At 49.7% G+C, this 22214-nt stretch overlaps 1 protein-coding gene across 3 annotated transcripts in view; it reads left to right on the top strand.

Annotated features, from left to right (window-relative positions):
* GALNT7 (polypeptide N-acetylgalactosaminyltransferase 7) overlaps positions 1-22214 on the top strand; it is a 94475-nt gene that overhangs the window by 49564 nt on the left and 22697 nt on the right. The window lies entirely within an intron of this gene.

The raw sequence follows: 22214 nt of genomic DNA on the forward strand, positions 1-22214 counted from the left end.
TAAAGGACATAACAGACTGAAGTCTGGTGGTTAGAAACTTAAGTATCAATGGCTTTTGTTTTTTAATTGCTGTGGCACTTTCTTCAGGTCACAACGCATCTACCCCTGAGTGTTTCAGTTACTGTTGAACACTGGGGTCCTTCGCTGCTCTATGGAAAGTGCGGACGCCCCACGCGGCGGTGTCTGCCCTGACCTGCCCCTCCTGGTGACGCCCCCAAGGGCAGAGGCTTCGTCACCTTGGTCATTTCAGAACCACCAGTTGCCCTTGAAGGTCCCGTCTTTCTCTGGGTCCTGCTCTCCTGCGTCTGTCTGCCTTCCAGGCTCTCTCTCCTTCCTGCATCCCCTCCCTCTCTTCTTCTCTTTCCTCTCATCTCACCTTCCCTCCTCCCTCCGGCCATGCCTGGCACAGGCCATCATCCCCAAGTTCTTTCCTCGGGCCTGACCGGAGCCGTACTTGGACGTAGGATTGCGGCGTGACTTGTGTGTGGTTCCTGTGAGGACCGGGTCCCCAGTCGAGTGAAAGGGCTGGATCTGTCTTAGCAGATGCTCCTAAGCCCGTTTTTAAAATTCCATGCCAGTGAGAAAACTTTGTTTTTAATAGTCAAAATATTCAAACATAGTAACTCCCAGAGACTTTTCTTAACTGAATCCACATTAATTTTTCAGTTTGATTCTTTCTCACACTTTCTAAACAATGGGATAAACTTCATTCCTCTGTGAATCCCTCAAAATTCAGTGTGGAGCCATAAATAATGTCTCTGGAGTTATTCATACATTAGAATGTGGTCAGTCAGAAGAATTTTCTCTGAAATAATGAGGGCAGCAGCAGATAACGCACTGCTGAGTTCTGCATCCGGCCTCCCGTGCAGAGCAGCGCTTCTCAGCCCTTACTGGCTGCGGACCGACGTCACCCAGCGCGGCCACATCACACACGCCCTCCCTCCCGCTCGTCCTCCCCAGAGCCCACGGGGGCTGGCATGGTGTCGCAGGATTTCTGCAGCTGTGGCCCATGGGCCTTGGCGGCCCTGCTGCCTTCCCTCTGTCACACGTATAAATGAGCCACCTGCCCGGCTTAGAAACCCAGCTTCGGGCTGTTTGTCAGCTGTGATCTCTGACACCGTGGGTAAGGAGTCCGTCCTGGTGGCTGTTCCGTCTCTGCAGATGGGTGTGCCCTGCCCGAGAAGCAGGACAGAGCCGCCCAGCTGCCCGAGGGACTCGGGCTCACGGACGCCACAGCTTTGGGCGACATTCCCTGGCTGAGGGGTTGCTGGTAGAGAGTGAGGGACAGTGTCCAGAGTGGACTGGGGGCCTGCTTCTCTCTTAAAGCCAACAGTGACCTCATCGGCCTTCACACTTACTCGCTCTATAAAAACGTGATTTTCTTCACAATTCAGCAGATGTTGAGTGTCTCCAATAAGCAGGGCATTGCACTGGCCCTGCCCTCAGGGGCTCTCGGGCTCCCCCGGGAGGAGGGCAAGGTGACCGTGACAGCAGAGCCAGAGGAAAAGCGGGGCAACACAACATGGGACAGAGGAGAGGGGCCACGCCGGGTCACAGGGGAGTCAGGGGGCTTGGGGAGGGAACACTGGCCCTGGCCTCAGGGTGAGGACGTGTCCTGAGAAGGGGCGGCTCGTGTGGAAGAGGTGGCGGTCAGCGTGGACTCGGAGGAAAGCAGGTGTGGCTGGCCTGGGTTGGGAAGTGTGTAGGAGACAGAGGGCCATGTCTGCGTGCCCACAGCATCCTTCACCAAGCCTGCCCTGAACGCGGCAGCCAGAGAGGCCCCACCAAGGAATTATAAAGAGAACCTGAGCTGGCAGAGGGGTCCTAGCGTTACATTAGGAACTCAAGAGAGGACGGCAGGACCTAGAGAAGGAGACCCAGGGAGAGGAGGAACGGGAGTCTGAGCAGCAGGCCTGGGCACTGATGGAGGGGCAGGAGGACCCAGCCATCAGTCCAGGGCTTCGAGGCACAGGGACAGAAAAGAGGATGCTGGTGACCAGGTGGGGGTCGGAACAGGACCGGCTGCTCCATCCGGAGCACCAGCTCTGTCCCCAGACCTACCTTTCTGGCCCCAGCCCAGTCCCTCCCGGCCCGGCTTTGGGACGTGCTGTCTGTGGACATGTTAGATTTTCCTCTGATAAAGTCTGGGATTTCACTTCCTTTGCTGTGAACTGACTTCTGATGCAAATACATGGAAATTACTCTCACCCTTTTTCTGCCCGAGAAGGCAGACAGTCAGGGGATACAGTCCCAGCCATTTTGTTTCAGACAAATGAATTCAATATTTTGACTTGTTGAACAAATTCATCTCCTTCGACTGTCTGACCTGCCCTCCTCCCTGCACTCCGGCTGCGTTTCTGTTGTGCAGAACGCCAGCCCCGTTGCACTGACAGAGCGAAACAATGGATGTTAAAGTGCCGGGAACCCTGCGAGCTGTGCAGATGTTAGTGTGATTAATTGTTACTAACTTTGTTAAGCTTGTCTGTGGGAAACTGCGTTGTTTTTTAAGATATCTTACATTGACATTCATGCCTTACACACTAGATAATTCTCCTTGGATACCAAAACACGGGTGTTTATACTCTTATTTTAGGTAACTGTGGTCGCGAGCTTTCTCATTCCCTGCCGACGGTGAAGGCTCTCCTTGGTTCCTTTGTTGACAGTACAGTGCTGACACTTATCAAATCGTTGCTATTTTCAAAACGTGCTGTAGAGTTCTTTGTCTGATTTCAGTTTCTGTACATCATGACCCAGTTCAGTTAAGCACTGAGTAAAAGCAGAGAGCAGCTCGGAAGAGGTTAAAACACGTTATTAGAATAATCTATAAATCATACACACACCTGTCTGTGTGAATCACATGCTCCAGTACTTTGTCCCAGTTTCTGTTGTCACGCTGCGTGGTGGTTCTGTGCGACCCCATCCAAACGACAGGGACCGCCATCGCTAACACGCCACCCTTTTCTCTTAGATTTCACCCAAAGTATGTCTCACTTTTCAAACTACAGTTTGGCAGCATTAGTGCTTGTCCGCAGGAAGCACGTGTGGAGTTGTTTCCAGGTGACCCGCGATGGACGTGCTGCTGCCTTTATGTCCAAAAAGTACTCCTCTCTAACCCGGAAAATTTTTACTCTCAGAAGCCACTTTTTGTGCATTCAGAGGCTTTTCCAGATTAACTTTAAAAAATAGTGTTCTGATGCCTACTTTCTTTTCTTCTTTCTCTTCCGAACACACACATCTGAACACACACACACATTGGCTGCACTTTGGACTTCTCTCAGTGATGGGGGCACAGCTGATTTCTGTTTAAGGTCCTGGCTGACCAAAGGGGACATAGCCAGACTGGAATTATTGTAGCGATCGGGGTGACTCAGGTCAGCCCAGCTTTCACAGAAAGTGGAAATAGAGGCCCCCATTGCTGGAGGCCACTGTTGGCAGGGCAGCAGCAACCCTGAGCCCCCGGCCCCTGGGGGGCACGCCAGGGTGCTCACTGCCTTGGTGGGGGCCTTCCTCCACTGCCGAGACCCGGGCTGGTTAAGGAGGTCCCTCCTGCTCTCTTACTAAAAGGGACGTAGCTTCGTGTTCCCCATACCCCCACCGCCTTGTACAAAAGTACAAGTTTTGCCTGATAAAAATGATAAACTCAGGTTGCTTGTTTTGTTTTTTCACAGCCCTCCATCCCCAACCAGGAATTTAGAGTAAGTTCCCTGGAAACTACTTAGGAAAAATATCCACAGAGGGACCGCTGGGGGCCCCGTCACATCCCTCCCTGGTGACAGACGGCCTCAGGGAGACCTTGACTCTCTTTTCTCTTCAGGGTGCGTTTTCCACCCATCGGGAGCCCTGACACGGGGATGGGGGGGTGGTACCCTCTTCTGCCAGAGCACTGAGTTTTGGAGCTGATGGTCATTTCAGAGTGTTGGGTCACTGCGCTCTGACAAAGGTCATCCGTCCCTCAGCAGACAGCCCCTGGCCTGCCGCGGTGCCCGTGGGTGTCAGATACTGGCCATTCTCTCGGAAGTTGGCCTCTGCCCCAGGGATTCAGCCATCGGACCGTCAGATTCACCTGTTCCCTTGTTCAGCACCCATTTATGATAAAAATTCTTAGCAAAGTGGTACGGAGGGAACATATCTCCACAAAATAAAAGCTGTTTATGGCAAACCCACAGCCAGCATAATACTCAACAGTGAAAAGTTGAAAGCCTTTCTGCTGAAATCCGGGAATGAGACAAGCCCACCCTCACCACTCCTGTTCAACATACTATTGGAAGTCCTAGCCATAGCAGTCAGACAAGAAAAAGAAATAGAAGGGGTCCAGATTGGGAGAGAAGAGGTGAAACTGTCACCTGTTCCCTTGATGTGTCTCCATGTGCGTCCCGGCCCCGGTGTGTTTGGTAAACAGGGAAGTGGGCCTGGGGGTCCTCCGTTTCCTGTTGCGTGGTGATGTGTGGAAATGGTCCGGCACGGATTCCCACAGTCCCTGGAGAAGAAAGTATTTCTCTCTAGCGCCAGAAATGGGGTGGTGGCTTCAGGATGGCCCCGCTGCACTGTGCCGGGCCGTGCGGACCGCAGGGCATCCCAGAAGCCACGAGGAGTGTGACGGAGGAGGAAGGCTGCTTGGGACCATCATTTAGTCCGGGCATTGCTGCCCTGCCCTGGAAGAGAATGTCTCCCGGGACCTACGAAAGGAGAACGCGAGACCCTGGGTTTAAAGCCTGTGAAGATGCAAAGGATGGGCTGTGATCAAAGTGCACGTTGGCGGGGACTTTAACTGACGGATTGATTTGGGTTTCCTCAGGCTCTAGCCCTCAAGGTCCCTAGGTATTCAGTGGTCTGGTCCTAGCCCTATTGTTCCTTTACGTCTTATTTTTCTTTCTTCTTTTCTTTTAAACCCATGATTTTACAAGACAGAAGGTTTTCCAGGGGAAAAAAATGTGTATGCATCAGAACAGAAGGGCGTGGATTGCAGGGAGTCAAAGCCAAGCAGTGGGCACTGGATTAGAGCAAAATCATCCACTTGAAGCTGGGTATTAAGCCACGCGTAAGCCAGCATTTACGGAAGAGGAGCCCCCTCCCTGTTCTAGAAACACAGCAGCCATTCCAGAGGACAGAGCCCTCACGAGCGGTACCCATGGGTGGTTCTATCTGGTCAAGGACCGGGGTTGCAGAGAATCAGCAAGTCTACTGGGGAAGAGGAGACCGTCTTTCAAGTGGTGGTACCACGTCCTCCTCCTACTCAGCCTGGGTCTCGGGCCGCCTGCCTCCACTCCTCCATCGATGGGGGTCGGGCTGCACCCCATGTCTGCCGGCCCCGAACCTGCCCGGCCTCGGGACTGAAGAGTGAGCCCGGGGCAGCGACAGAGACGTCTGTGGCTCATGGGTGGATGGGGAGCTTATGTGTCTGAAGCCAGGTCTGGAGTGACGCCCACTGTGTGTGGCCGGCCGGCAGGTGGGCAGGAGTCTCTGCTCCGGGGGGAGAGCGAGGTTACTTACTGGTTGCTGGGGAAATTGATGTCAGCTTGGCCTTTCAGTTACGAGGGAAACCAGCAGAGGAGCACACCCCTCATCACCCCTTTGATAAGCTGTCAGAGTGGGCACAGTTCTGATCTGAAGACTAGAACAGCCATCAGCTGGGCTCTGCGATGAGGAGGGAAGGTTGGTCGGTCGTGTGAGGCAGCGACTGGCCGGGCAGGGGACGGACGGAGGGCAGCAGGACAGCCGTCTGGGGGGCCCGACCGCACAGTGGGGCAGTCGTGATGGCTCCCGCTCCGAGGGGAGAAGGCAGGGCCTTGGAGGAGCTGCAAGCCAGGACCAGCAGCCCACCTTGTCCTTCTTAAGCGGGGACCGTGGGGAAGTGAGAGGGCTGCTTGGTCGTGCCACTTCCTGGGTGCACTGTAAGGAAGTTGATCGCTTTGCTCACTGTGGCCGAGTGTGTGAAAAGTGCACTTGGTACATCACAAACGGAATTCTTGTCACTTTTGCAGCATGAAAGGTGACATGCTAACAAGGAGAAAGGCCAAGCTAATCGCGTGGGGTAAAATGACACAAAAATACAGTCTAAATCCAGTAATACCTTTTAGTTTGCCTCTGGGAACTGGCCCGTGGGTTTGCCTTCCTCTTCCCAGAATCCTGGGGGAGCATCCCCTCTCCCAAATGGAGCTAACATGCAGGAGGCGACCCTCATGTCTGACGACCTAGTAACTCATGCTGGACTGCTCATCGCCACTTCAGTCAAAAGAAAAACACCCGCGTCTTCTCCAGAACAGCAAGTTCCAGGAGCAGCTCAGAACCGGGACAAAGCCTCTGGAGAAAGGCTGGAGCTTCCAGCTGCACGTGCCCGAGACACTGGAGAAGCACGACCGTGCCCTCAGGGGCCGCAGAGTCTTCTGAGGAAGGACGGACCGCCCCGCGTGGGGCCACTCGTTTCGTGGCGCAGGAGGTCCCCGCTCCGGAGCCAGTCACGCTCCGTGCAGGCCATCGGGGGGTTTCTCCTGAGTCCGGGGAGCTCGAGGGAGGCTGGAGGAAGACGGGAAGCTCTTCCTGGAAGCTTTCCTTTGAGTCTATGTGAATCACAGCTGACTGGGGAAATGGCATCCGGTGTTCTTACCTCAAACACTGAAGGGTCTGTTCTAAGCAGAGGGTGAGACCAGCCAGCTTAGGGTCTGGCTGGTCCTTCGAGTCCAGGGGGTGGAGTGTCCGTCCCCACAGCCTCCTGGGTGCCGGTGGGCCTGGGGAGAGGACGGGCTGCGATGGCAGGGTACTGGGGACGTGCCGTCCACGTGGAATGACACAAAGGCGGGCTCCAGCCCTGGGGTGTTTGTTTACACCTACTTATGTGGTTTTGGGGAAATGTTTCTCAGGCACTTTAAATGAGATCCGAGCCTGCCTTCCACTCCCCCGCGATCAGCTGTCACTGTGATGGTGCTTCCTTCCTTATTTCTCTGCTGCAGCAGCTAATGAAGACCAACGATGTTCAGTTAATGCCAGGGAGGAGGCTTGTCCATTTACTGAGCACCCACTGTATGCCCGGCAGTGTCTCCACTCCTCGTAACTGTGCTGAAACAGCACATTTCTTCCCTCTATGTTTGTAGATGATGGAACTAAAGCTCAGAGAGGCAGATGACTTGAAGGTCACACAACTAGCAGGTTGCACTGGTGGGATTACAATTCCAGCTTCTACACCACGTTGCCTTGCTAGTGACGCTAAACTAATGGCCAGGGGGTGTGTTACAGTACATTACAGCATATTAGCTTTTCTGAAGAGGAAAACAGTTAGGAAAAGGTAAAAGGCTTTGTATCTCATTATGGCAGAATTTTCTCCTGCTTCTAAGCCAGGTGTTCTCAGTCTCTGCACTGCGGACAGTCTTTGCCAGTGGCTGTCCTGCACGTTGCCTGTGCGTTGCAGGACATGTAGTGGCGTCTCTGGAATCTACTCACTAGATACCTGTAGCACAACCCCCACCCCCATCCCTAACTGTGACAACCCGGAATGTCTCCACGCTTTGCCTTATGTCCCCTGTAGGGCAGTGTCTCCCCTGATTCGTGATCGCTGCTCTAAGGGGTCGATCAAAGGTAATGCTGGCTGGAGGGGCGGGGCGGGGAGTGGGGGTGGAACCCAGTGAAAAAGCAGAGATGGGACTTCCAGCATTATCAGGGACAGTCAGCATGGACTGGTGGGATGAGCCAAACAGGAAGCCCTGGTCCCAGGTGAAATGAAGTCAGTTACTGGCGGTGGCAGGTTTCATGGCGGGTCTCCAGCAACGTCACTGCAGGCCATCAGAGTGTCCAGTGATTGTTCGTGGACACGCAGTATCTCCTCTCTCTTGTTTTTAAACATAACAAGTACTGGGTGTGGAACAGAGGGCCATCCTTTCTTCCACTTAAATGAAAAGGCCCCACCCTTATCTCTTATCTAAGTCCGCCCTTGTCAGTGGGGTCCCCAGTGACATTTCCCAAATTTGGTGCATATTTATTTGAGCTTTATCCTAAGTTATTCCACTCATTTCTCCTCTTGAGTGATCCCCTTGTTTCCATCCCCTTTGCTTCCACCCAGGAGAATTACTGATACTTGTGGGAGAAATTATGCAGTAACAAGAAAAACATTGATAATGCTTCTATTATTAACCTGTGAAAATAGTTTCACATTGTGCTCATCAGGGTTGTTGTGGAAACATACCTTAGTTATAGAAGAGCAGGTATGAGAACGCGTCATGTGAAGGGGAAGCATGGAGCGTACCTGGTGAACAGATGGGCGTGTTCAAAGCCTCTAGACCAGCAGTTCTTCAGCTTTTTGGTCTCGAGACCCCTTTACATGTTTAAACATTATTGAGAGCCCCGAACTGTAGAGCTGTAGTTTATATGGGCTATATCTATCGCAGTTTATTATACTGAATTTAAAACGGAAGTTTTAAATTATTAACTTAATAATAATAAACCCCGTTCCATGTGAACATATTTTATGAAAAATAACTGAATTTACCCTCCCCCCAAAAAAAGTCTAATAAGAGTGGACTTATCCTGGATTTTCACCAGTTCCTGTAACACCTGGCTTACAGAACACAGCCTGGTTCTGCGTTCAGTCTGTGCCCGCACGAAGTATATGAAGAAAACCTGGCCTCGCACAGACATGGAACTGGGAAGTGGGGGATGGAAGGTAACTGTGGCTATCCTTCCACACCACACCAAAACACAAGCGGGCGCGTCTTCAACGTAGTCACCATGTAGACTCTGAATCCTGCAGAAGACCTTTCACTCCCCTGTTGTCTGTCAGTCTTGCCCTTGGACGGGTCCCCTACCTTACGTGATGTTGTAGCACCGTGTGTTGGTCAGCTAGAAAATACCGGTTTCCTGAGCAGTGCAGATTGTCCAAGTATCGACAGCTTCCTTGTACAGTAACAATAGCAAAGCCCCATTTGTTAATAGTGTCGTCAGTCTCATCAGAAATATCTTTAACCCCTGGGATGCTGTCATAATTCCGAGATTCTGAGTTTTGCTGGAAAGCTCAAGTTTTATCATCAGCAACAAAGGACGTCAGTTGCTTTCCTTGAAGTGTCAGACTCCCGTCATTTGTGTTTTGAGAAAATGCCGAACAGCCAAGTCTGGTTGCCCATGGTTCCTCCACAGGTCCTTTCGGGTACCGATGGCGTTTGTGAGGAACTTGGCGACTTCACGTGGGACTCAGTGGCACAGTGCTCTTCCTCGAGACAACAGTTGTACTCGGTGGGCGCGGAAGTCCTTTGTGCACACCTCCCTCCTGTCTCACAGAAGACTACAAAGCGTGTCCTCAAGGGCGAGATTTCATACGAGTAGCACGTCTTCATCAAGGAAGACTTCCTCCTCCATCCAGGCCGTTTGGTGGGCGTGGCACCGGCTTTACGTCGAGTGCGGGAGGGTGAGGAGCACCATGGCCACAGGACCTTTTGGTGCTATCACCTTGATCCCTGCTAAGGTGCCAGCAGTTTTATCCACCTTTGCTTTCCCACAGTCAGATTAGAGGTCAACACAGTGAAAGCATAATGAGGTCTTAGTATTTTCATGAAAAGTTAATTCTGACCTAACCAAACTCCTGAAGGTGTCTTGGGACCCCCACGGATCTGTGGATCCTGCTTTGAGAACCACTGTTACAGATTTTAGAATAAACTAGATGAATAATAAAAACATAATGAGACTCTTCCAAAAAAAATTGTCATCTTCAGTCTTCCAGTTTGAGCCTCGACAACTACAGCATCATTTTATAAAGTTCAGGGAGCTCTCTTCTACCTGATTCATTGATCATTTCACCCGATTCTATGGTTAGCAAAGATTTACATAATTAAATGCTTACTTAATCCAAAATTTAATTGAACTGTGTTTTAATTATCTGATAAATAAGAACTTGATTTTATATTATCAAAGTGCTAGAACATCTGTAAAAGGGTGGATGACCTGAAAGTATGAGGTGCTATCTCTAGACTAATTACTTACGGATAAAGTAATAGGAAAAAAAAAAAGAAGACCAGCTTTAATATTCCTGGGACAGAAATGTTTATTTTAAATGTATGATCAGCCAGCCTCCAAATTTGGGGTATTTCCCCCTCGTCAAAATAATTTAAATGATTCAGAAAAAAACTCATGGGACAAAATAGGGATTCAGACCCCGAGAGTCAAAGTTCAAGAATTTCTTAGTTGGATACTGTATTATGTCAATACTTTGTATTGATCGCTTTGGGAGTTTCAGGAATTACACAGCATAAGGCACAAAAGTTACCTGTGTTTTCTAAATTCTAGAGATAGGCCTAGGATAGCTACCAACACATCATATAAATGAGCCATAAAATGTGGTCAGTGGCATTAACTTGATGAGAACGTCTGAGCAGACGCTATGCAGGTGACCCAAGTTGGCTTCTGCACCGCCTGCTCATTGGCTGGGCACACCTGTAAACTCGTTCATGCAACACCTTCCCCTTAGGCAAGTTACCAGATTAAAAAATGGTATTTTATTAGCGGCAGTGTTTATATAGACAAAATAATTAAGTTTCGAAGTTGAAGTGTCTTAGGACCAAATTTTTAGGAAGTTTGAGGAAACGTCCTAAGTTTGAGGAAAATATAGCAACTTGAGGGCATACTTTGATATTTTCACCCCCACTTCCATTTAAAAAAGCAGTCTTCTGTATCATCGCTGAGTATCAGAAGGCACTTATTATGTCTATTCTAAGGATTGCAAAACTTTGAGCAGATAAACAATGGAATCAGAAGAATTCACTCAAAGCCGACGTAACCAGGACATGAGTACAAAGCCAACCCTGTGAGACGATTGAATTAAGCCTTATTTTCCTCATCAGTGTCCTTTATAAAGTATAATGTGTGGGTTGCACACCTTTGGTGTTGATTCTGTGTCTCTGTCCTGATAGGGTGCGAGGTCACTCCTCACAGTCCGCTCTGACCCTTCGTTTCCTCATCCATAAAAAGAGGGAGCAGTCAGTGTTTTTAGCTCGTTTCAGCTGCAGAATCTGCAAAATCCTTTCTTCCAGTGGCTTCCTAGATAACAGCTCTGTGCCTTGGTTCTCACATCTGTGTGAAATCCCCGGGCTCCTCAGTCCACTTTGGAAACCACTCAACTAGGTGTCCACAAAGGTCTTTTCCATTATTTTTATTATTTTTTTTTTCTTAATGGAGGTACGGGGGATTGAACCCAGGACCTCATGCATACTAAGCATGCACTCTGCCACTGAGCTGTCCCCTCCCCTCGTTTCTATTTTAAAAGTAGTTCTTCCTGTGTTTCTATAATCTCCCCTGAGGCTTCCACGTGTTTCTCTAGATGCAAAGCCAAGCAGAACCAGCCAGCCAGCAGCTGGTGTCCAGCTGTCATCATTGTAGCTCTGCAGAGTTTTGGTGCTGCCTCCTTCTGCCCCGCCCCCCGAGCCCCTGAGCCCCTGCCAGGTGTGACGGCTCTTCCTGGGGAGTCACGGGAGACGCAGTGTCCGTGCAGAGGCAGGTGCCGCTGTGATCCCAGCAGTGCAGCTGTGTGCGTGGCAGGGGGCAGAACTCGCACCCCACGTCCAGCCCGCATCACTGCCTGCCCTGGCAGGGAGAGCCTCAGGCCGGTGGCCAGGACTCCGGGCCCACCCTTCTCTGGTTTCCCCAGAAGCAGGAAGGGGACCAGGATAGATTAACTGGGAGACAGTCAGCTGTTCTGTCGCCAAGCCCATCCCCGCTAGTGTCCCCAGGATGCGGCCCTGTTAGGAGGCCGCCTGTCGTGAACCTTGGTGTATGCGCTCCTGGGGGTGGAGGGAACCCACTTTGCCACCAAAACCAGGACCTGAGTCCCCAACCCCCCTTCCAGCGGCGACTACTGTTCGCTGCATGTCTGTTGTGTTCTTTGCCCACACGTAACATATACGTGTATCCGTGGGTTTCAGAGCATAAGATACTTGTTTTGTGTCCTAAAAGCTTGTTGCTCCCTTCCCTCCCTTGTGTGGCTCCCACGCCTGCATCCTCTACCCCGGGATGGGGGTGGGTAGCACACTGACACCTGTGGACGGCGAGTCCCCACCAGCAGTGGCGTGGGTGACGTGGGCACTGGCTTCTGTGCCCCGCTCCCCTGCAGCCTGGGGTGGCCTGGTCTTCCCTCCACACCCACACCCTTGGATTGGCCGCCTCCATCACTGTCCTTCGCGGCCAGTGCTTTGCTTTCGTCTAACTCCTCACATGATCCAGATAGACTGGCGGTCAGGAACCAGGGCCTGAGATCTCACTGTCGGAACCGCCCGGCAGCTTTTAGAGGGGATGAAAGGGACACATCAGGAGCCGTGCTCGTACTCTGGTCAGTGTTTCACAGACTCAGAATTCTAGAGCCAAGGGGGCCCGAGAGGTTGCTTGGTACTATTCCTTCATTTTGCGGACAAGGAACCAGAAGTCCCAAGAGCACGTGCCTCTCCGGGATGACCCGGCCGCAGGAGGCGTCCCCGTCTCCTGGGCCTTTCACCGCTCGCGGCAAAGACCAGGAAGTCTGCCTGTCGGAGAGAGCAGTCATCTCAGTGTCGTATCTGTCATATCATTTATGAAACATCTTTACGGGAATAAAATTCTCAACTTAGGAGCAAAAGGGGTATGTTGTCCATTCCAAAGTGACTCTTTCAGTGTCGTCACTTAACATCCCAGCTCTTGGCAGCCAGGGCCTCTGTGTAAGTCTAGGTTGGAGGAAGCCATCCTGGGGAGAGCAGGGAGGCCAGTGGAAAGGAGCCATCTGCAGTGTGAGAGTAAGAGCATCGCCCTGCACCCACCTATGGACGACACAAATTTCAGGTCACATTTCTCTGCTCTGCACGTGTTCGCAGATGACACAGAAATGTCCCGAGTGCGGATTCTGAGTCACAGACATTTTAGGGAGTAGGCAGATTAACAGACACTGGGTCCAGGCGTAATAAGGAGCCCCACTCTGTGTCTGTGTATCTGAGTATGGAGCGCAGGTTAGCCACAGACATATTAGTATATGGTTGATGGACAGCGTGCCCAGGGCCCCATTATGGTTAATGCAAATCTTAGTAACTGTAATGGTGATTCTAATGGACCAAATATTTTTACCTGTTAATTTATGCCGAAAAGAAAATCTGATAATGGCTTTTAGAAATGTCAAGACCAAAAAGCACAGAATGTTAAGTTTTTCCAAAGTACAGAAATAAACTGGCCTCGTTGTGATTAAACGCACCCCTGTCTTTCACCTTTCTCTTCTCCTTCCCCACATCCATCCCCCCACCGGCCTCACCCTGCACCTCCTTCACTGTCTCACTGCTGCAGGGGCCTTGGGGAGGAAGCGGGGCTCATGCCAAGACGGGCTCGCAGAGGCCGCTGCGGTGAGCGCAGAGGCAAGGAAACCCAGGCGGTGTCCTGCACAGCTCGGAGTGTTTATTAGGTTTAGTGCTGAAATGGTCTCAGTTGATGAGTGGACCTAATCTGGATTGCTGACGCCCTGGTGACCCTGTGAACGTGGCCGTCCCTTGCTCTCGGGCCCCAGCCCAGCACTTACCTAAGTGGTTAGATGCTGTATTGAATCTGTTGCATTTCCCAGTAACTAGCGTAGACTTCCATCAGGAACACTTACTAATTTTAGATTCGATCTGCCCTCCTTCTCGAGGGAAGTGATTTGAATTCTTCCCAGGAGCACATCAAGGGAGAGCACCCTGCCCGGTTCTCACTTCAGCGCTCATCTCGCGGACGCTCACAACGCCGTCTCGCGGACCAGGGCCGGGGTCAGCCAGCGTCACGCGGGAAGAGGCATGGGTAACTTCTGAGGAGCAGCAGGTGCAGGCAGGATGCTGAGAGGCTTCATGTCCTGGTGGGACGCAGGAAAACTCCAGCTGCTTCCCTCGGCTGGCTGTGCGGCAAATTGTTCACGGAAGTCCTGTGAGGAAGAGAGCAAGGTGGCACAAATGTGTGCATATTTCTAGAACCTGAAGTACAAAACGCTAATAAAACGTTCTCTGAAGTGTTAGCCACTGGTTCTCAGAACTCTGCAGAGGTGCAGAGAGCTGTTCTTGGCAGTGCGTGAGGATATGGATAATTTCATGGAGAAATCTTTAAAATTAAGGTGGGAATACTTTGGAGGCAAATACGAACTTCTTCCCTCTAAACTGCAGTGGCCTCCCCAATACCACTCTGTGCTCCCTGGAAGAAGGACGTCACAGATTGGCATCCGCTTCAGAAAATGAGACTTTATCCAAGGGGTTCAATTAAATTGCTCTTCTGAGGTCTTGAGTTTAGCAGCTTGGGGGAAAAAATGCCTTTTGTGTGTGTGTGTATGTGTGTGTGTGTGTGTGTGACAAGTGTTTTGTGAATAAAAATTTTAGGGAGAAGATGGTTTCTGCACTGCACTATCTTAGGAGATGAGGACGCTGCAGAAATGACTTCCTTCTTTCATGAAAGCTTTAGTACTAAAGGTCAGCAGTGGGGCCGGGGCCGTGACAGTAACCGGGCAGCAGACCCCAGCAGGTGCAGTCCGCATTGCCGAGGCCCGTCCGAGGGGCTCACGGTGCGGAACTGAGCGTCATTCGTGCATTAAATCAACACAGCTCTTTACTGATGGCTGCTAATGGTATGTAGAGGAATTTAAAAGTCAGGCTTTTTTTTTAACCCCTGATTAACATAATTGAACGTATTTCAGTTGCCTCCGAGTGTCTGGAGTTCTTTTTTTTAAACTGCTTGGGAATACCTAGGATTGGTTTTCTGAGGCTCTCAGTGGATTTTGAAGAAGTAGAACTTTTCTACCACTTGAAATACTTTATTTCTAAGATGGTGATAATTAAACATACTTAGCCATCCTGGAAACACTGTACTGGAGCATGGAAGAACTGTTTGCTATTTGAGTTTATAAACCTCCAGAAGTTGGCAGCCAGCCCTCATAGAGGCCTTCTTCCCCGCCATCTCTCACACCCACGTGGGCTGGCCGTTCCCCTCAGGCAGGGTGTGTGCCCAGGAACCACGGGCCTCGGCCGCTGGGCTAGTGGGACGGGGTGGGGGCTCCTGGAGGGCTCTGTGATTAGATGGCATTTGACCACAGGACCAGCCAGTGTTAGGAGGGCAGAGGTGGCAGCAGTGACACACAAAGGCCCCTTCAGTGTAATTTGCCAGTTTGTCAGATAGCCTACGATTGAATCAAAATGCAAATGGGTATAAATAGTTGTGTTTTTCTAGAAATGCACCCTCGCTGCTCAGAAGAGATGCGTTCTAGCCAAGCCACCACAGAGTGAGCGCCGAGATTGGTCCCATTCCGTGGGGGACGTGGGACGCTAGCTCACGGAGGCCTTCCTGGGGTGGTCTGAGTAAGAAACGAGGGACCAGGGCAGACCTCTCGCCCAGGGGTTCAGTGCTCACCAAGCTTCCAAGGGGTGTTCTGGCCACTTGCGTTGTCTCAAGTAGCAGTTATATCTTTAAACATCCTGAAAGAGGAAAGTTCATCTGTGTAAGACAAAATTTAAGAGAAGAAAATGAAAATCACCTCCCAGCCAGGCAGGGGTTCGGTGTGATCGGTGCGAGCTGGCGGCCCCGTCCTCGCCGCTGGTCATTTCAGGACAGACTCCAGCGGAGCAGCCAAGTCTAGGGCTCGGTGGCCTCTCCTCGTGCGTGGTGGCATCTTCGTGACCCTGGGGCCCGTCCTCCTCGTCCACCACGCCCCGGTCCCCGCCGCCCTGGCAGCTCCCCCGACAGACCAGACTCGTTTTGCCCTTTTACTTTTCTCTTTCTTCTCTTTCTGCAAGTCTCCCCTGCGTGGGGCCCATCCGCAGACCTGCTAGGAACCCAGGGCCCCTGAGGAGAAAGGGTAACAAACTGAGTCACCTCACTTGTAATCCCACCGGCGTTCCGTCCTTGGGTTCCTTCACAGAGTTTAATGAGCAAAAACGTTTCCCAGAACTGTGGTCTGGGACTTCCGGGCAGCTGTCTGCTTCAGGGCGAGCATGAACGCACCCCGCAGTTCTTACCTTAGAATTCCTCCTGCCTCTGAGCATCACCTTTTTGATCATGAACTTTTGGTGACTCAGTAGCCTCCGGAGGGTTTGATTTTCTGGAAAATTCCAGTGAAGCAGAGATGTAAGAGAGGTCAAGAGAATTCAGTTAATACAGGGGCAGTGAGGGACTCTTTAATGATTTCTAGAAGCAGTATTACCAAATTCCTCCTCCACAATATTTATCAAGCGTTACATATACATCAGTTATGTTACATGTTACACCAGCAACCTGGCTTCTTACTGCTTTTAGGAAGATAAATTGCTAAGCATGCTTACTGTGTTCTCACCGGCCCCAGAAATGGCCTGTTCTGTGAATGAATAAACGCTGACTGTTGGACGTTATGTAGTTCTTTCCCACATCCACATTCGAAGTTTCACAGTTGAGAGAGTCTTCAGAACGTGATCTAGAACGTGGCCTCACTTTGCTGCAGGAACATTAGTATCAGGTGGCATTGAAGACTTTCCGTAAGTAAATGTTAAACAGCCGATACTGGAGAGTCCCTCCACGTCTGACAGTGCTCTGTTGGGAAATGATTTGCTCCCTCCAGCCTGCAGTTACCACGCTGCCGTCATGAGCTTGTACCTTCCCATCAGTCATTACCAGGGTCAGAGGTCTGCGTTTGGAAATACAAGTCGTCCGTGTGGCCAAGGTGATTTCCTTGTTGAAATCTGGGCACATGGAGAAGGCGTGATCACTCAGTAAGTGGTGGAACAGGGACTTGGAGATGACTCAGTAAACATTTTACGGAATGTTTGCAAAGTGTGATTTCCAAATGCGTGTTGAACTTAAATTCCCAACGTGGTCTCCACACAACTGTTACGCTGACTTGTGTTTTGGTGAGACGCCACTGGTCTCCACTAACAGCCTCCAGGAACACAGTCCCGAGACTCAGCGCTGCGTTTACCGCCAGGAGGCTCCCCATGAGAAACCCCATCTGGTCTCCACGCCAGGAATATTGTACCTTTTCCGAACAACAGTTTTGGTAAACACAGTCCTGACCAGGCTTCCCTGCTACAAAATTCAAGCCAAGCTGAAGTAGGGGTGCGGTGGGGTGGGGCACGGGCCACCCTGCTGCCCAGCTCAGGTGGTGCCACCCTAGGTGGATTCTTTGTGAGCCGCACCCAGGACTGTGCACAGAGCCTTGGGCCCCTTGGTGTGCACCTTTAAAACCTCATTTTTGATTCTTCCTTTGTTTCCTCATTCTTTCTTTATCCATCTCTTCCTCCTCCTGTTGTAAAGGTTTGCGGTGCTCGTGTGTTCTGTGTGTCTTCATAAGCTGCTCAGAGTCCTTCGTGGACTAAGTGGAGGGGGAGTAAGTTCCAGGCGCACACCTGTGTTGGGTCATTACTTAGCATCGTTACGTGCAGGCTGAAGCTCCCAGAACCTTATTCCTGGTAGTGGTGCTTATTTTAGCTCAGGTGTACTGGTGTTTAGGCTGGTGCTTCTGTGAAGTCCAAGTGTGCATGTAAGCTCATCTGTGAGACAAGGGTCCACTGCGAAAGTCCTCCTTCCCCTGGGAGTTTTGGGGAGATGTACAAGAACACACGTCCAGTACAAGGGTACCCGGCCAGACTTTTCCTCTGAATTGTGGTTTGACGTTTCAGATCATTAAGTGGACACATCTGTCTGAGGATGTGTTTTCCTTTTCAAAAAAAAAAAAAAGACACTTGAAGACAGCTATTCAGCTCAGCATCCTTAGTTTTCCCAGTTAGCCCTCTGAGCCCTGGAGTCAGGCAGAAATCAGTCGATCCAGCAACCCCACTCCTAGGCATATATCTGGGGTAAACTCTAATCCAAAAAGAGACATCACCCCAATGTTCATAGCAGCACTATATACAACAGCCAAGACATGGAAACAGCCTAAATGTCCATCGACAGATGACTGGATAAAGAAGCTATGGTATATTTATACAATGGAATACTACTCAGCCATAAAAAAGAATAAAATAATGCCATTTGCAGCAACATGAATGGACCTGGAGAACATCATTCTAAGTGAAGTAAGTCAGAAAAAGAAAGAAAAATACCATATGATCTTACTCATATGTGGAATCTCAAACAGAAAAAAGAGGACACTCATGAACTCATCAGCAAAACAGAAACAGACTCAGACAATGTAAACAATCTTATGGTTACTGGGGGAAAGGGGGTTGGAAGGGATAAATTTGAGAGTTTGAGATTTGCAATATTAACCACTATATATAAAAATAGATTAAAAAACAAATTCTATATAGCACAGGGAACTATATTTAGTATCTTGTAATAACCTTTAATGAAAAAGAATATGAAAACAAACATGTATATATTTATGCTTGACTGGGACACTATGCTGTATAACAGAAATTGACACATTGTAACTGACTATACTTCAATAAAAAAATTAATTAAAATTAAAAAAAACTAGCTGGGGCAGAGAAAATGGAAGGAAATTGTTAACAGGCATTTCATTTTGGGCTTTGAAATCTATTTTTGGCTTTTTAAGTTACAGAAAAGTCACTACAAAAATTCTTCTTTCCCATTTTTTCTTCTGACACACGCACCGGGCCCACACAGCTACCATGGAAATGTTCTGTGAAATTACTATAACAAAAACCCTGCAGCTTGAATCGCTGCAAGCCAGTAATCCGGATGGGAGGGCTTGTGGCCAGAGCGGTCCTGTGATAATGCTGGAGCACGATGTCCTGGATGTCAGAGAGACTTTAAGCTCTCTTGGAAAATAAAGTGCCAGAAAGCAGAAACGACTCAAAAGTCTACAGCAAAACCCATCCGTTTAAATGTGGAGTTGTGTTTCCCTTGGCCCTCCTTCCTCTAGGAACTTATTACAAATTCTATGCCAGTAAAGTGAGAGAAATGATGCAGAATAGGGCTCTGCCCTCAACACCGGGGTGAGCTTTCAGCCCTGTCTTTAGGTCCAGGCTCTTCGCGCTCCACCCAGTGGCTTCCTCTCCCAACGGGAGATCAGAAAAGCTGCCAGAGAGCTAAACTTTCTCCTGAGCCTGCATCCGGGCTGATGGGAGCAAATGAAAGCTTGTGATTAAAGGTGACCTGGCCCACGTGGGCTCAAAGTCTCCTGGGCCGGCACCCGTGAGCCTGGGGTGCAGACTCCTCTCTGTGCTCCAAGGGAACCCCTTCTCTCTCCTGCAGCATCCAGGCCAGGAGGGTCATGTGTCCTTGAGGTGTTGGCGGTGGTCCTGGCCTGTCCCATCCATCTCTGCTGCCTACTCCTGGCCAAGTGAGGTGCCCCTGGCCCCCAGGTGCACTGACCTGTCTCACCGGCTGCCCTCAGGACTGAGCGTCCCTCCACACACCTGCCCCGCTTTGGGCACTCGTCTCCACTTTGGCTCACTGGCACCAGGGATCCTCTGAGCCCCCAGGGCCAGTCCTTGGCTTAAGCCTCCCACCTGTAGCCTCACCGCACGTCCCTCATCTTACCCCTTCCAGCATGACTCCTGGCAGCCCTGGATCTTAACTCTGCTGCTGACAGCCGGTGGGAACTTGTAGGCTCTCTGGCTCCATCTGGAGCCAAGGAGACGGCAGAGAAGAGGTGGGAGGGAGACGGTCATCGCTCTCCCTGCGTGAACGCACTTCACCATCGCTCCTGCTCTGTGCTGCAGCCTCCCCACCGGGCATCTCCCCTGAAGCCCCTCCTTCCACCCGCTTTCACTGTGTCCTGTCCTCTTCTTTCCTCCAGATTTTCCACCTCTCCCCACGGGAAGAGCGCCTGCCTCCCCTGTCCTTCCCTCCCCCACCTGCCATATGGACCTACTTATTCTTGAAAGTACCTCAAAATAGGAGGCCTGTAGGGTGGACACTACTGAGGGGAGAAAACACATCTAGAGACATTTCAAAAATTTCCCCAATTCAGTAAACATTAATGGAGCAGCGACTCCGTGTCAGATGGTGGCGAGCAGAACAGATGAGGATCCTGCCCTTAATGAGCTTACGGTCTTGAGCGTCTTGCAGGGACGATTCCCAGGCAAGGGCATAGAGATTTATGCATAAACCACTGTGAGTTTATTTTTGTGTATGGTGTGTGGGAGTGTTCTGACTTCATTGATTCACATGCGGTTGTCCAGCTTTCCCAACATCACTTGTTAGGCAATCATTTACCTTTGAGCCTCAGTCCCCTCATCTGTAAAATGAGGGCATTAACTGTACTAACCGCATAGTGATGTTGGGAGGTTAAATATGTTAACAGAAATGAAGCACATGGGATAATGCCCGGCGCATTTCAGGCATTTGCTGGGATTTGCTATTATCCTGCAAATGCCCTCCTTTGTCACTTTTCCTCTTCAGTTCTTTTCATATTTTAATTATATTTTCCAAAGATATAGATCCTCCATCTATTCATTTTTTTTATTGGAATCATATGCATGCAATTCATTGTTGTGTTTTTATGTTTTCCTCCTCACTCCCTCCCCACTTCTTTGGTCCCAGTACCTTTTAAAATCATCCTTCTGGTCTCATCCTCACCTCGTGGCTCCAGGATGCCTTCCTGACCACCTGTGTTGAGGCTAAGTGAGGTCCACCTGTCACATGCACCGTGGTTTCCCCGCTGACGCACGCAGAGGAAGCGCACACATCTCGCCTACCCTGCAGGACCGTGGGCTTCATGCGGGCGGAGACCATGTCTGTCTGCCTTGCTGCTGGAGCTCCAGTGCCTAGCTCCGAACACAGCCAGTGCTTAATACTCACTTAACAAGAAAGTGCAGATGTAAGAAATAAGATTACAAGGATTCCATCTTCAGTCTGCCTTTCTGCAAAAACCACCTCTAAGAACATGGACAATTCAGAAGAATTTTGAAAGGAAAATATATTACACCTGGAGAAGTTGTTTGCATCTGTGTTGGGCCAGGTCCTCTTTTAGATAATGGTACCATTACAGATGCTGGTACAAGTCATCAAGCTGCTAATGTGAATTACTGCTTTTATAGTTTTAAATTTAATCTTGGGGAAGGGCTTATTTACTACTTCATGAAAAGCTTTGGGATTAAAAAAAAATCTTCTTCCACTTATGAAGGAGAAGGTAATAGGCTCCATATGGTGGTTCTGAAAACTAAGTCCTGCAGAAAAAAACGTGGGTTTCAACTTGTTCTTATTAGTCTGCCTTGTTCTTCCTATCTTGCTCTTTTCCTGTAACCAAACAGAAACTAGTATGTGTGCACGTGTACATACACACACATACATATATACACACGTCTGTATACATACATACAACTGTACCTTAGTATCCACGGGGACAGGTTCCAGAACCCCTAAGGACACCAAAAACCCATGGATACTCGAGTCCTTTATATAAAATGATGTGGTATCTACATATAACCTGTGCACATCCTCCCAAATACTTTAAATCATCTCTAGATTATTTATCATCCCTACTACAATGTAAATGCTATGTAAATAGTTGCCATGTCAAATTCAAGGTTTGCTTTTTGGAACTTTCTGGAATTTTTTTCCCAATATTTTTGATGCAGAACCCAAAGATACAGAGGGCTGGCTCTGTGTGTGTGTGTGTGTGTGTGTGTGTGTGAGAGAGAGAGAGAGAGAGAGAGAGAGAAAGTGTGTGTATCATGGTTCTGTGAAGTTCACTGAGCCTTCCCTGGTTCCCTGAGCCTTCATCAGGCCTCATTTTGGGTTTCCTTCCAATTTGAAAAAGACTGCTGGCAACTTTATTCCTGCAACAGTTGTTTCAAGTAATCTTGTGTAAAATAGTTAAAGACCCTTCTTCAGCCAATCTAGGAATTCTAAACACTATGAGAAGTTTGTTTATTCATTCGGCAGTTAATTTTGGAACGCCTGCCATGTGCCGCAGTTCAGCCCATCTGATTTTTTTTATCTGAATGTTTTAGCCATATTGGAAGAGGACAGCTTTCCAACACAGTTCTACATTGGTTTATTCACAGCAAGTGAAATAAGTCCCTTGCACCAGAAGCTTGAGTTTTAAAACGGAAAATAAACTGAGTTCAAACTCATGGAAATCAAACCTTAATGTCATCCCCAGCTGAGACACATAAATTCACCTCTTAGTCCTCTTTGTCCCAAGCAGTGCTGGTTGGCGAGCAAGCAGCCTGAGTAGCAGTCACTTCTCTCACAGCAGCTTCCATCTTCTACCTTGGGTTTCTGTTAAACTGTAAAATGTGGTATTTCATTCACTTACCTTAGTTAAGTCAGTAATGTTTAATCCAATCGGAAAGCAGTCATAGGAAGTCTGGAACCCAGCACTGTAGATTACCTCC

Source organism: Vicugna pacos, chromosome 31 (genome assembly GCF_048564905.1).
Source record: "Vicugna pacos chromosome 31, VicPac4, whole genome shotgun sequence".
NCBI classification, from domain to species: domain Eukaryota; kingdom Metazoa; phylum Chordata; class Mammalia; order Artiodactyla; family Camelidae; genus Vicugna; species Vicugna pacos.